This window comes from Aedes aegypti, chromosome 1 (assembly GCF_002204515.2).
Source record: "Aedes aegypti strain LVP_AGWG chromosome 1, AaegL5.0 Primary Assembly, whole genome shotgun sequence".
NCBI classification, from domain to species: Eukaryota; Metazoa; Arthropoda; class Insecta; order Diptera; family Culicidae; genus Aedes; species Aedes aegypti.
In genome coordinates, this window is record NC_035107.1 from 224,003,407 (window position 1) to 224,015,250 (window position 11,844).

The following is an 11,844-nucleotide window of genomic DNA, read 5'->3' on the forward strand; positions in this document are numbered from 1 at the left end:
GATTGGATTTGGATTGGATTTGGATTGGATTTGGATTGGATTTGGATTGGATTTGGATTGGATTTGGATTGGATTTGGATTGGATTTGGATTGGATTTGGATTGGATTTGGATTGGATTTGGATTGGATTTGGATTGGATTTGGATTTGGATTGGATTGGATTGGATTGGATTGGATTTGGATTGGATTTGGATTGGATTTGGATTGGATTTTGGATTGGATTTGGATTGGATTTGGATTGGATTTGGATTGGATTTGGATTGGATTTGGATTGGATTTTGGATTGTTGATGGATTGGATGATTGGATTTGGATTGGATTTGGATTGGATTTGGATTGGATTTGGATTGGATTTGGATTGGATTTGGATTGGATTTTGGATTGGATTTGGATTGGATTTGGATTGGATTTGGATTGGATTTGGATTGGATTTGGATTGGATTTGGATTGGATTTGGATTGGATTTGGATTGGATGATTTGGATTGGATTGGATTGGATTTGGATTGGATTTGGATTGGATTTGGATTGGATTGGATTGGATTTGGATTGGATTTGGATTGGATTTGGATTGGATTTGGGATTGGATTTGGATTGGATTTGGATTGGATTTGGATTGGATTTGGATTGGATTTGGATTGGATTTGGATTGGATTTGGATTGGATTTGGATTGGATTTGGATTGGATTTGGATTGGATTGGATTGGATTTGGATTGGATTTGGATTGGATTTGGATTGGATTTGGATTGGATTGGGATTTGGATTGGGATTGGATTTGGATTGGATTTGGATTGGATTTGGATTGATTTGGATTGGATTTGTGATTGGATTGGATTGGGATTTGGATTGGATTTGATTGGATTGGATTTGGATTGGTTTGGATTTGGATTTGGATTGGATTTTGGATTGGATTTGGATTGGATTTGGATTGGATTTGGATTGGATTGGATTGGATTTGGATGGTTGATTGATTTGGATTGGATTTGGATTGGATTTGGATTGGATTTGGATTGGATTTGGATTGGATTTTGGATTGGATTGGATTGGATTTGGATTGGATTTGGATTGGATTTGGATTGGATTTGGATTGGATTTGGATTGGATTTGGATTGGATTTGGAATTGGATTTGGATTGGATTTGGATTGGATTGTTGGATTGGATTGGATTTGGATTGGATTTGGATTGGATTTGGATTGGATTTGGATGGATTTGGATTGGATTGGATGATTTGGATTGGATTTGGATTGGATTTGGATTGGATTTGGATTGGATTTGGATTGGATTTGGATTGGATTTGGATTGATTTGGATTGGATTTGGATTGGATTTGGATTGGATTTGGATTGGATTTGGATGGTTTGGATTGGATTGGATGGATTTGGATTGGATTTGATTGGATTTGGATTGGATTTGGATTGGATTTGATGGATTGGATTTGGATTGGATTTGGATTGGATTTGGATTGGATTTGGATTGGATTTGGATTGGATTTGGATTGGATTTGGATTGGATTTGGATTGGATTTGGATTGGATTTGGATTGGATTTGGATTGGATTTGGATTGGATTTGGATTGGATTTGGATTGGATTTGGATTGGATTTGGATTGGATTTGGATTGGATTTGGATTGGATTTGGATTGGATTTGGATTGGATTTGGATTGGATTTGGATTGGATTTGGATTGGATTTGGATTGGATTTGGATTGGATTGGATTGGATTTGGATTGGATTGGATTGGATTTGGATTGGATTTGGATTGGATTTGGATTGGATTTGGATTGGATTTGGATGGATTTGGATTGGATTTGGATTGGATTGGATTGGATTTGGATTGGATTTGGATTGGATTTGGATTGGATTTGGATTGGATTTGGATTGGATTGATGGATTGGATTGGATTTGGATTGGATTTGGATTGGATTTGGATTGGATTTGGATTGGATTTGGATTGGATTTGGATTGGATTTGGATTGGATTTGGATTGGATTTGGATTGGATTTGGATTGGATTTGGATTGGATTTGGATTGGATTTGGATTGGATTTGGATTGGATTTGGATTGGATTTGGATTGGATTTGGATTGGATTTGGATTGGATTTGGATTGGATTTGGATTGGATTTGGATTGGATTTGGATTGGATTTGGATTGGATTTGGATTGGATTTGGATTGGATTGGATTGGATTTGGATTGGATTTGGATTGGATTTGGATTGGATTTGGATTGGATTTGGATTGGATTTGGATTGGATTTGGATTGGATTTGGATTGGATTTGGATTGGATTTGGATTGGATTTGGATTGGATTTGGATTGGATTTGGATTGGATTTGGATTGGATTTGGATTGGATTTGGATTGGATTTGGATTGGATTTGGATTGGATTTGGATTGGATTTGGATTGGATTTGGATTGGATTTGATTGGATTTGGATTTGGATTGGATTTGGATTGGATTGGATTGGATTTGGATTGGATTTGGATTGGATTTGGATTGGGATTGGATTTGGATTGGATTTGGATTGGATTTGGATTGGATTTGGATTGGATTTGGTGGATTGGATTTGGATTGGATTTGGATTGGATTTGGATTGGATTTGGATTGGATTTGGATTGGATTTGGATTGGATTTGGATTGGATTTGGATTGGATTGGATTGGATTTGGATTGGATTTGGATTGGATTTGGATTGGATTGGATTGGATTTGGATTGGATTTGGATTGGATTTGGATTGGATTTGGATTGGATTTGGATTGGATTTGGATTGGATTTGGATTGGATTTGGATTGGATTTGGATGGATTTGGATTGGATTGATTGGATTTGGATTGGATTTGGATTGGATTTGGATTGGATTTGGATTGGATTTGGATTGGATTTGGATTGGATTTGGATTGGATTTGGATTTGGATTTGGATTGGATTTGGATTGGATTTGGATTGGATTTGGATTGGATTTGGATTGGATTTGGATTGGATTTGGATTGGATTTGGATTGGATTTGGATTGGATTTGGATTGGATTTGGATTGGATTTGGATTGGATTTGGATTGGATTTGGATTGGATTTGGATTGGATTGGATTGGATTTGGATTGGATTGGATTGGATTTGGATTGGATTTGGATTGGATTTGGATGGATTTGGATGGTTTGGATTGGATTTGGATTGGATTTGGATTGGATTTGGATTGGATTTGGATTGGATTTGGATTGGATTTGGATTGGATTTGGATTGGATTTGGATTGGATTTGGATTGGATTTGGATTGGATTGGATTGGATTTGGATTGGATTGGATTTGGATTGGATTTGGATTGGATTTGGATTGGATTTGGATTGGATTTGGATTGGATTTGGATTGGATTTGGATTGGATTTGGATTGGATTTGGATTGGATTTGGATTGGATTTGGATTGGATTTGGATTGGATTTGGATTGGATTTGGATTGGATTTGGATTGGATTTGGATTGGATTTGGATTGGATTTGGGATTGATTTGGATTGGATTTGGATTGGATTGTTGGATTTGGATGGATTTGGATTGGATTTGGGATTGATTTGGATTGGATTTGGATTGGATTTGGATTGGATTTGGATTGATTTGGATTGGATTTGGATTGGGATTTGGATTGGATTTGGATTGGGATTTGGATTGGATTTTGGATTGGATTTGGATTGGATTTGGATTGGATTTGGATTGGATTTGGATTGGATTTGGATTGGATTTGGATGATTTGGATGGATTTGGATTGGATTTGGGATTGGATGTTGGATTGGATTTGGATTGGATTTGGATTGGATTTGGATTGGATTTGGATTGGATTTTGGATTGGATTTGGATTGGATTTGGATTGGATTTGATTGATTTGGATTGGATTGGATGATTTGGATTGGATTTGGATTGATTTGGATTGGATTTGGATTGGATTTGGATTGGATTTGGATTGGATTGGATTGGATTTGGATTGGATTTGGATTGGATTTGATTGGATTTGGATTGGATTTGGATTTGGATTGATTGGATTGGATTTGGATTTGGATTGGTTTGGATTGATTTGGATTTGGATTTGGATTGGATTTGGATTGGATTTGGATTGGATTTGGATTGGATTTTGGATTGGATTTGGATTGGATTTGGATTGGATTTGGATTGGATTTGGATTGGATTTGGATTGGATTTGGATTGGATTTGGACTGGATTTGGATTGGATTTGGATTTGGATTACCGGTTTGTAAAAAAATCATACGAAGGAAATTAATAAATCTAAAATTTCATCTGAAGATGAAGTTTTTTTTTTAAATACTATTTTTAGTTACAATTAAACTGATCATTTAAAACCAACGTAGCTGAAAAAATGTACGTTTTTATACAATTTCGTTACATAATTCTAACAATGGATACGAAATTCGCTTTTGTCACTTATTGATAAACGCCACAATCGATTATATTTTTGAAGTGGAATTCTCGAAACCATACATTTTTCATTCATGGATTGGATTTGGATTGGATTTGGATTGGATTTGGATTGGATTTGGATTGGATTTGGATTGGATTTGGATTGGATTTGGGATTGGATTTGGATGGATTTGGATTGGATTTGGATTGGATTTGGATTGGATTTGGATTGGATTTGGATTGGATTTGGATTGGATTTGGATTGGATTGGATTGGATTTGGATTGGATTTGGATTGGATTTGGATTGGATTTGGATTGGATTTGGATTGGATTTGGATTGGATTTGGATTGGATTTGGATTGGATTTGGATTGGATTTGGATTGGATTTGGATTGATTTGGATGATTTGGATTGGATTTGGATTGGATTTGGATTGGATTTGGATTGGATTTGGATTGGATTTGGATTGGATTTGGATTGGATTTGGATTGGATTTGGATTGGATTTGGATTGGATTTGGATTGGATTTGGATTGGATGGATTGGATTTGGATTGGATTTGGATTGGATTTGGATTGGATTTGGATTGGATTTGGATTGGATTTGGATTGGATTTGGATTGGATTTGGATTGGATTTGGATTGGATTTGGATTGGATTTGGATTGGATTTGGATTGGATTTGGATTGGATTTGGATTGGATTTGGATTGGATTTGGATTGGATTGGATTGGATTTGGATTGGATTTGGATTGGATTTGGATTGGATTTGGATTGGATTTGGATTGGATTTGGATTGGATTTGGATTGGATTTGGATTGGATTTGGATTGGATTTGGATTGGATTTGGATTGGATTTGGATTGGATTTGGATTGGATTTGGATTGGATTTGGATTGGATTGGATTTGGATTGGATTTGGATTGGATTTGGATTGGATTTGGATTGGATTTGGATTGGATTTGGATTGGATTTGGATTGGATTTGGATTGGATTTGGATTGGATTTGGATTGGATTTGGATTGGATTGGATTGGATTTGGATTGGATTTGGATTGGATTTGGATTGGATTTGGATTGGATTGGATTGGATTGGATTTGGATTTGGATTGGATTTGGATTGGATTTGGATTGGATTTGGATTGGATTTGGATTGGATTTGGATTGGATTTGGATTGGATTTGGATTGGATTTGGATTGGATTTGGATTGGATTTGGATTGGATTTGGACTGGATTTGGATTGGATTTGGATTTGGATACCGGTTTGTAAAAAAATCATACGAAGGAAATTAATAAATCTAAAATTTCATCTGAAGATGAAGTTTTTTTTTAAATACTATTTTAGTACAATTAAACTGATCATTTAAAACCAACGTAGCTGAAAAAAATGTACGTTTTTATACAATTTTCGTTACATAATTCTAACAATGGATCGAAATTCGCTTTTGTCACTTATTGATAAACGCCACAATCGATTATATTTTTGAAGTGGAATTCTCGAAACCATACATTTTTTCATTCACTAAACGGTGCCAAATCATAACGGGAATCTCTAAAGAAAATACCTTTCTCCATTGAAGATGACAAACCAACCACCCAAGAAGGGACGAGCGATCGGCGATACGCGATAAGCATTCGATCGATCTTGTTCTGTTTGGACAGGTTATGCCCAATAAATAACGCATCTAGTCCCCGAATTCACGGTTATAGACTATTGCAAAAAAAAAAAGAGCCAGACATTCTTCCATGTTTCTTTGGCTCCGCATTGTCTAGAGCGAATGATCCTTGTCTGTCTATCTGATTTCTTTATTGCCCCAGCCGATGGGATGTAATTCTAGCTTAATTCGATCCGAGGTTACAATTCAATTTTGAAACCACTTTCCTCTGCCCTATTGATGCAATGATTTAAACTTTTCATGAGAGGGAGAAAGCAATGTGACACAGGTCAGACCGAGGATGACACCTCGATGAAGGAACAACGACAAGATACAAGCAATTTCTTATGTTTATACTCCGGTCTCTTGTTCTGCACCTAACAATAATGAAGGGACATTTTAGCAATGAAAAGTATAAGATTATTGCATCGTGGGGGTGCTAGGTGAAAGGCAGAATTCTATTTTGTAACAAATTCTACGAAATGTTAAAGTAGGCAGACTGACTGGCACCACAGAGTCTGCATTTTGAAGAAAATTATGGATTTGGAAACGTGGGACTGTCGTCCAGAATTTTGGTTAATTGACAGATATGGAAGAGTTTTGGATTACATGCAGTATTGCTCATCAGATTTTGCAATTGTACAAAACCATTTCATGTCCCAAGTGAACTTGGGAGTAGCTGACCATGGAGAGTAGTGATCCTTATAAATTATCACATAAAAATTTCTCTCAATCTGACTCATTCTCGAAACATCTTACATTTTCTTCGACTGTCTCTAAGTTCTATTTATACTGCTTCGCGTTGAAAAATGGGTTAACCAACGTGCGAAGTTTGATTTTTGACCAACTTCGCCGCGTCGCAAGTCGCTTCGCTATGGACCAATGCACGAGTTCACTAGTTGACGTTTGAGCGGTGCCGTGTTATTTATGTGACCATGGCAACTAGTGAATACGGCACCGCTCAAACGTCAAATTAGTGAACTCGTGCATCGGTCCATAGACCGATGCACGAGTTCACTATCTGACGTTTGAGCGGTGCCATGCATTGGTCCATAGTGCGCATCTAAGCACTCCGCCATGTGCATTAGTGTGGGACAAAATTTAGATTCTCGCTCCAGTCCACTTTTTGGATTGCATTTACTGCCGTGAATCGCAAGTCAGTCCCATCTGCATTTTCGTCAAAATTGTGTTGAGTTCAGTTTTCAACATATCTTTCAATGCTATGCTTTCAACGGATAAAGCAAGGGTAAAAAGCAAAGGTTCTATTAACCCCTCTACCGGCAGCTTCATTTTTTACCGCAAAATAAATATTCAAATCGTTATAACTTTTTTGTTTTTCAATATTTATGCACATTTTTTTCACAAGTTCTCAAACAACTCTTCTAGTTTAGGAATCCGTGACGATATTAATTATTGGTGATCTGGTTTTAAAGATATTCCGATGTTCCTTGGGGGACCGACATTTTCCATATAAATTGTCTTTGGCGGCCTTTTTGTTTTTGGTCAATTTATCAAAAAAAAAAAAAAAAAAAAAATGTGGGCTATCAAATGCCAGGTAATAAGGAGCTTCTCTGAAAAAATCATACAAATCGGTTCAGTATTCTTGGAGATATCTGAAAATTACGATATGATGTTTTTTGAAGTTTTTAAGATCTTTATTTGGCCAGCGTAGTTCCAGAAACCTAAATGGTCATTACTTATAAACGGCTGCACCAAATTACTTCATTTTTTCACAACATACTCTCATTAATGTGTTGTTCCGAAGAGTGAATATTTGAATACGAATAAAATTCTATAGCCTGAGAAATTGACGAGGGGTTCTAGTTACAGGTCGGTCCCCCAAAGAATTTAATAATATCTTCAAAACCAGATGACCAATGATCAATATCGACACAGATCCTAAAACAAGAAGAGTTTTTTGAGAGCTTGTGAAAAAATTGTGCAAAAATATTGAAAAACAAAAAAGTTATAACGATTTGAATTTGAATTTTGCGGTAAAAAATGAAGCTGCCAGTAGAGGGGTTAACGCACATGTCAGCAATTACGAGCCGACAAGATGTGACGAAAGGTTCTACTTCCTTTGTAAATGCTCAGGACATTTTGTACACGACAGTGACTGTTTCAAGGCACTATCCGTCAATAATCGCTGGAAAACAGCACAGACTTACGAACCCTGTCGTAGCTGCCTCGGTGCACACGGAAGAAGGAACTGTCGGATTTCTAGTCCGTGTGGAGTAAATGGTTGCACTTTTCGTCATCATCCTCTTCTTCACTGCAATCGATCTGACCGAACGCCGCAAGGGACAGAGGCACAAGGCGTACAATCAACGGGAAACCATACGCATCGTCTGTTGGATCAATCACTACTGTTACGAATCATACCGGTAAAGCTGTATGCTCCTCAAAAGGTCGTGGAAACCTTTGCATTCCTTGACGAAGGGTCACACTTGACACTTGTTGAAGAGGATTTGACCAAAGAGCTTGGTGTAAACGGCACAAAACTGCCATTGTGCATTACCTGGACAGCCAACGTCTCCAGGATGGAAAAGGATTCGGAACAACTACAGCTGGTGCTATCAGGCGCTGAGAAGGGAAAGCGATTGAAAATTAACGATGTTCGTTTCGTGCAAAAACTTGCGCTACCAGGGCAAACGATTCGGATCAACGACCTTAAAGAACAATTCCAATATCTCAGGGGATTGCCATTCTCCGGATATGAGAATGCTGTCCCGCGACATCTTATAGGAGTGAACAATCTTCACTTGATCGTTCCTTTGAAGGTAAAAGAAGGTGGTATGAATGAATGATGGCCGCGAAGACTCGGCTGGGAGGTGTGTATATGGAGGAACGGGCACTTCACTGATAAATTCGATAAACGTTCATGTATGTGAATGCAATAACGATCGCAGTTTACATGAATTGGTGAAGAACTATTTTGCGTCGGAAGATGTAGGAACGAAACGTGTAGTGAACTAGTTTCAGCTGATGACAGCGTTGGAAATCATGCAGCAAACTACGAAGCGAGTCGGTGACAGGTTTGAAACTGGATTATTGTGGAAGCATGACAATGTTGAATTCCCAAACAGCTACGGGCTAGCATTACGTAGGCTAGAATGTTTGGAGAGAAGAATGCAAAAGAGTCCACGTTTGAAGGCGAATCTTAACCGGCAAATCGAAGAATACCAAGAAAAAGGGTATACGCATCGAATTAGTAAAAAAGAGCTACTCACGGCGGACAGAGTGCAGTAGAGTACGCCCAAGAGTTTCCCAAAGCGGTAGAGGAAATCGTCCATTACCATTATGTTGACGACTACTTGGGAAGTTTTGAGACAGGAGCCGAAGCAGCAGACGTTGCGGAACAAGTAATGTTGGTTCACAGCAAAGGAGGTTTTCAGCTACGCAACAGGTAGTCTAACAGTGCTACAGTTTTACAACGACTGGGAGAAACGAAGCAGATCAGCACCGAACTCTTATTCTTGGATATGGACAACGATTTTGAGCTTGTGCTCGGTATGCTATGGTTGACGGGTGAAGATGTACTAAGTTTCTGTACACAGCACAAAGAAGATGTGCAAAAAATCATCGATAGCGGCTCGGCTCCTACAAAAAGGCAAATTCTGTGATGCATAATGAGTTATTTCGATCCACTGGGTTTGTTGAGTTTTCTGATGGTTCATGGAAAGATCTTGCTACAAGATATCTGGCGCGCGGGAATTCAATGGGATCAAACAATCAATGATGATCAGTGGGAACAGTGGCAAAAATGGAATAAGGTCTACGGCAAATTTCGACCATTTGTATTCCGAGATGCTATTTTCACGCTAACTCAGAAGTACCCATTTAATGGGTTCCATGTACCCATTTTTATGACCAGTACTGAGTTGTCAGAAAAAGGGTATTTTTTAAATGTCATAAAAAGGGTACTTAATCCCCTTAATGAAGTTTCTAGTCGTTAACTAATGATGGGTACATAATACGCATGCTGCTTTGAAGAGCAGCAGCGCCATTTTTCAATTGGCTGTGCGGTGGCGTTTGTTTTTGTAAAATAAATATTTTTCTTTCCTGTAACTATTTGTAAATGGGCAATAATATTAAACACATCTCTCAAGGTAAGTAATTTTTGGTTTGATTAAAGGATAGTTATTTTCATTGTTTTCATTCTAGAATGATTACTGCATACAACATCCGAATATGGCTGTGGCGCAGACAATTTCGGGAGCCGATGTCCAATGTGGAAGGTTGGAATTGGATAGGAAGAATATCAGGGAAGCGTCCTGTAAAATATTGGCTGTATGGTCCATTGAATGATCTCCAATAAAGCATTACATGATACTAAATAATAAATATTGATTGTTTCATTTACATTAGTTTGAGATTGTTTTAAATTAATTTTGTGAAAAAATCAACTTGAATGCAGAGCGAAATGAATGAAAAAAAGAGGGTTTTTTACCCATTATTGTGAAACCAATCAAGAGTGAAATATACCCATGTTTTGAAGTTTCGGCCGAATACTCTTTAAAGAGTAAATGGGCCGTACCCATTTAATGAGTTAAGCCACTTTAGTTGGAAATGGGTACGAAAGTACCCATTAATGGGTACTTCCGGGTTAGCGTGTTAATAAAGCTGTAGCACAGCGTTACAAACATCTACAATTGCCAGGCATTGCAGAGTTCGCTCTCATTTGAGTATGAAGCACGATCAAAGCAAGCAAAGAAAAATATCCCATCTGTTGCGGTCCACGATCGTCATTGTATCGCAAGGTGTAAATAACAAGTCTGATAAATGGAAGCAGCGAGCGAGAGCCCCAAAGAGAGAGCGATGATAAAATCCATTTTTACGCTTGTTTACCGTTGGGGATAGGTGTTTTTCTTTACTGGCACGATGAACAAACTACGAACTTCCAATTGCAATAGTGTCCCCCAGGCTTGGAGCATGTTTAGAGGGGTTTTATCATGCACTACTATCCCCCCAATCTGATCAAAGTTGTAGCAGTATACGATAAACAGTCTCTCATAATGTGCAGCATATTATGATAGTTACAGAGAGCGATACGTGAGAGATTCTCTCAATTTTCTCAGGATTCAATCCCTGACAGTTGCATGTTTTTTTTTATGCTAGCGAGGGTGCTTATGCGGCAGCGGCGTATTTCCGTATTATAGATCCAGCAGGAACAGCCCATTGTTCTCTAGTGGCGGTGAAAACCAAGGTAGCGCCTCTGAAACCGTTGGCCTTACCACGTCTCGAGCTACAGGCACCGGTACTTGGAACTCGTTTACTGAATTTTGTTTTGCAATCCCACACGGTTACAATAAAAAAACGCTATCTGTGCACACTGTAGCGGACGCTGAAAAAACGTGATCGAAATGGATCATTGAATGTAGTTTTTGCAAGTGTTCACCGCATCAAAACAAAGGCGCCACTGTATATGGGATTTAACATTGTGACAGCATTGCTGTTCTGTCAAACACACAAGGCTACGGTGGCGCTATCTATGCTTTCCATAGCGGCCGTTTTGGTTATTTTAATGATCCATTGTTTTGAGCTTGAAAACGCGTTTTTTGTACTATAGTGTCTTCGGGAAAGTTTTTCCCTATAATAATATCTATTTTATGAAAGTATCAGTTTGGTGATTAATCCACCTACAAGTGAGATAAAAATTTTATTTTTTGTATTTATGAATTAAAAAAATAACTGTTCGGAAAATTTGTTGATAATATTGTGAGAACAAACTTTGCTGAAGACACCATATGCTTACTTACTTACTTACTTACTTATTTGGCTTTACATCAATTATCTTGTTAAA

General features: G+C 37.9%; 1 long non-coding RNA gene across 1 annotated transcript; it reads left to right on the plus strand.

Annotated features, from left to right (window-relative positions):
- Positions 1–10,012: 10,012 nt before the first annotated feature.
- LOC110681575 lies at positions 10,013–10,478 on the plus strand. Its single transcript, XR_002503273.1, has 2 exons — positions 10,013–10,150; positions 10,206–10,478. It is a non-coding gene; the product is annotated as an uncharacterized LOC110681575 (long non-coding RNA).
- The last annotated feature ends 1,366 nt before the right edge of the window (positions 10,479–11,844 follow it).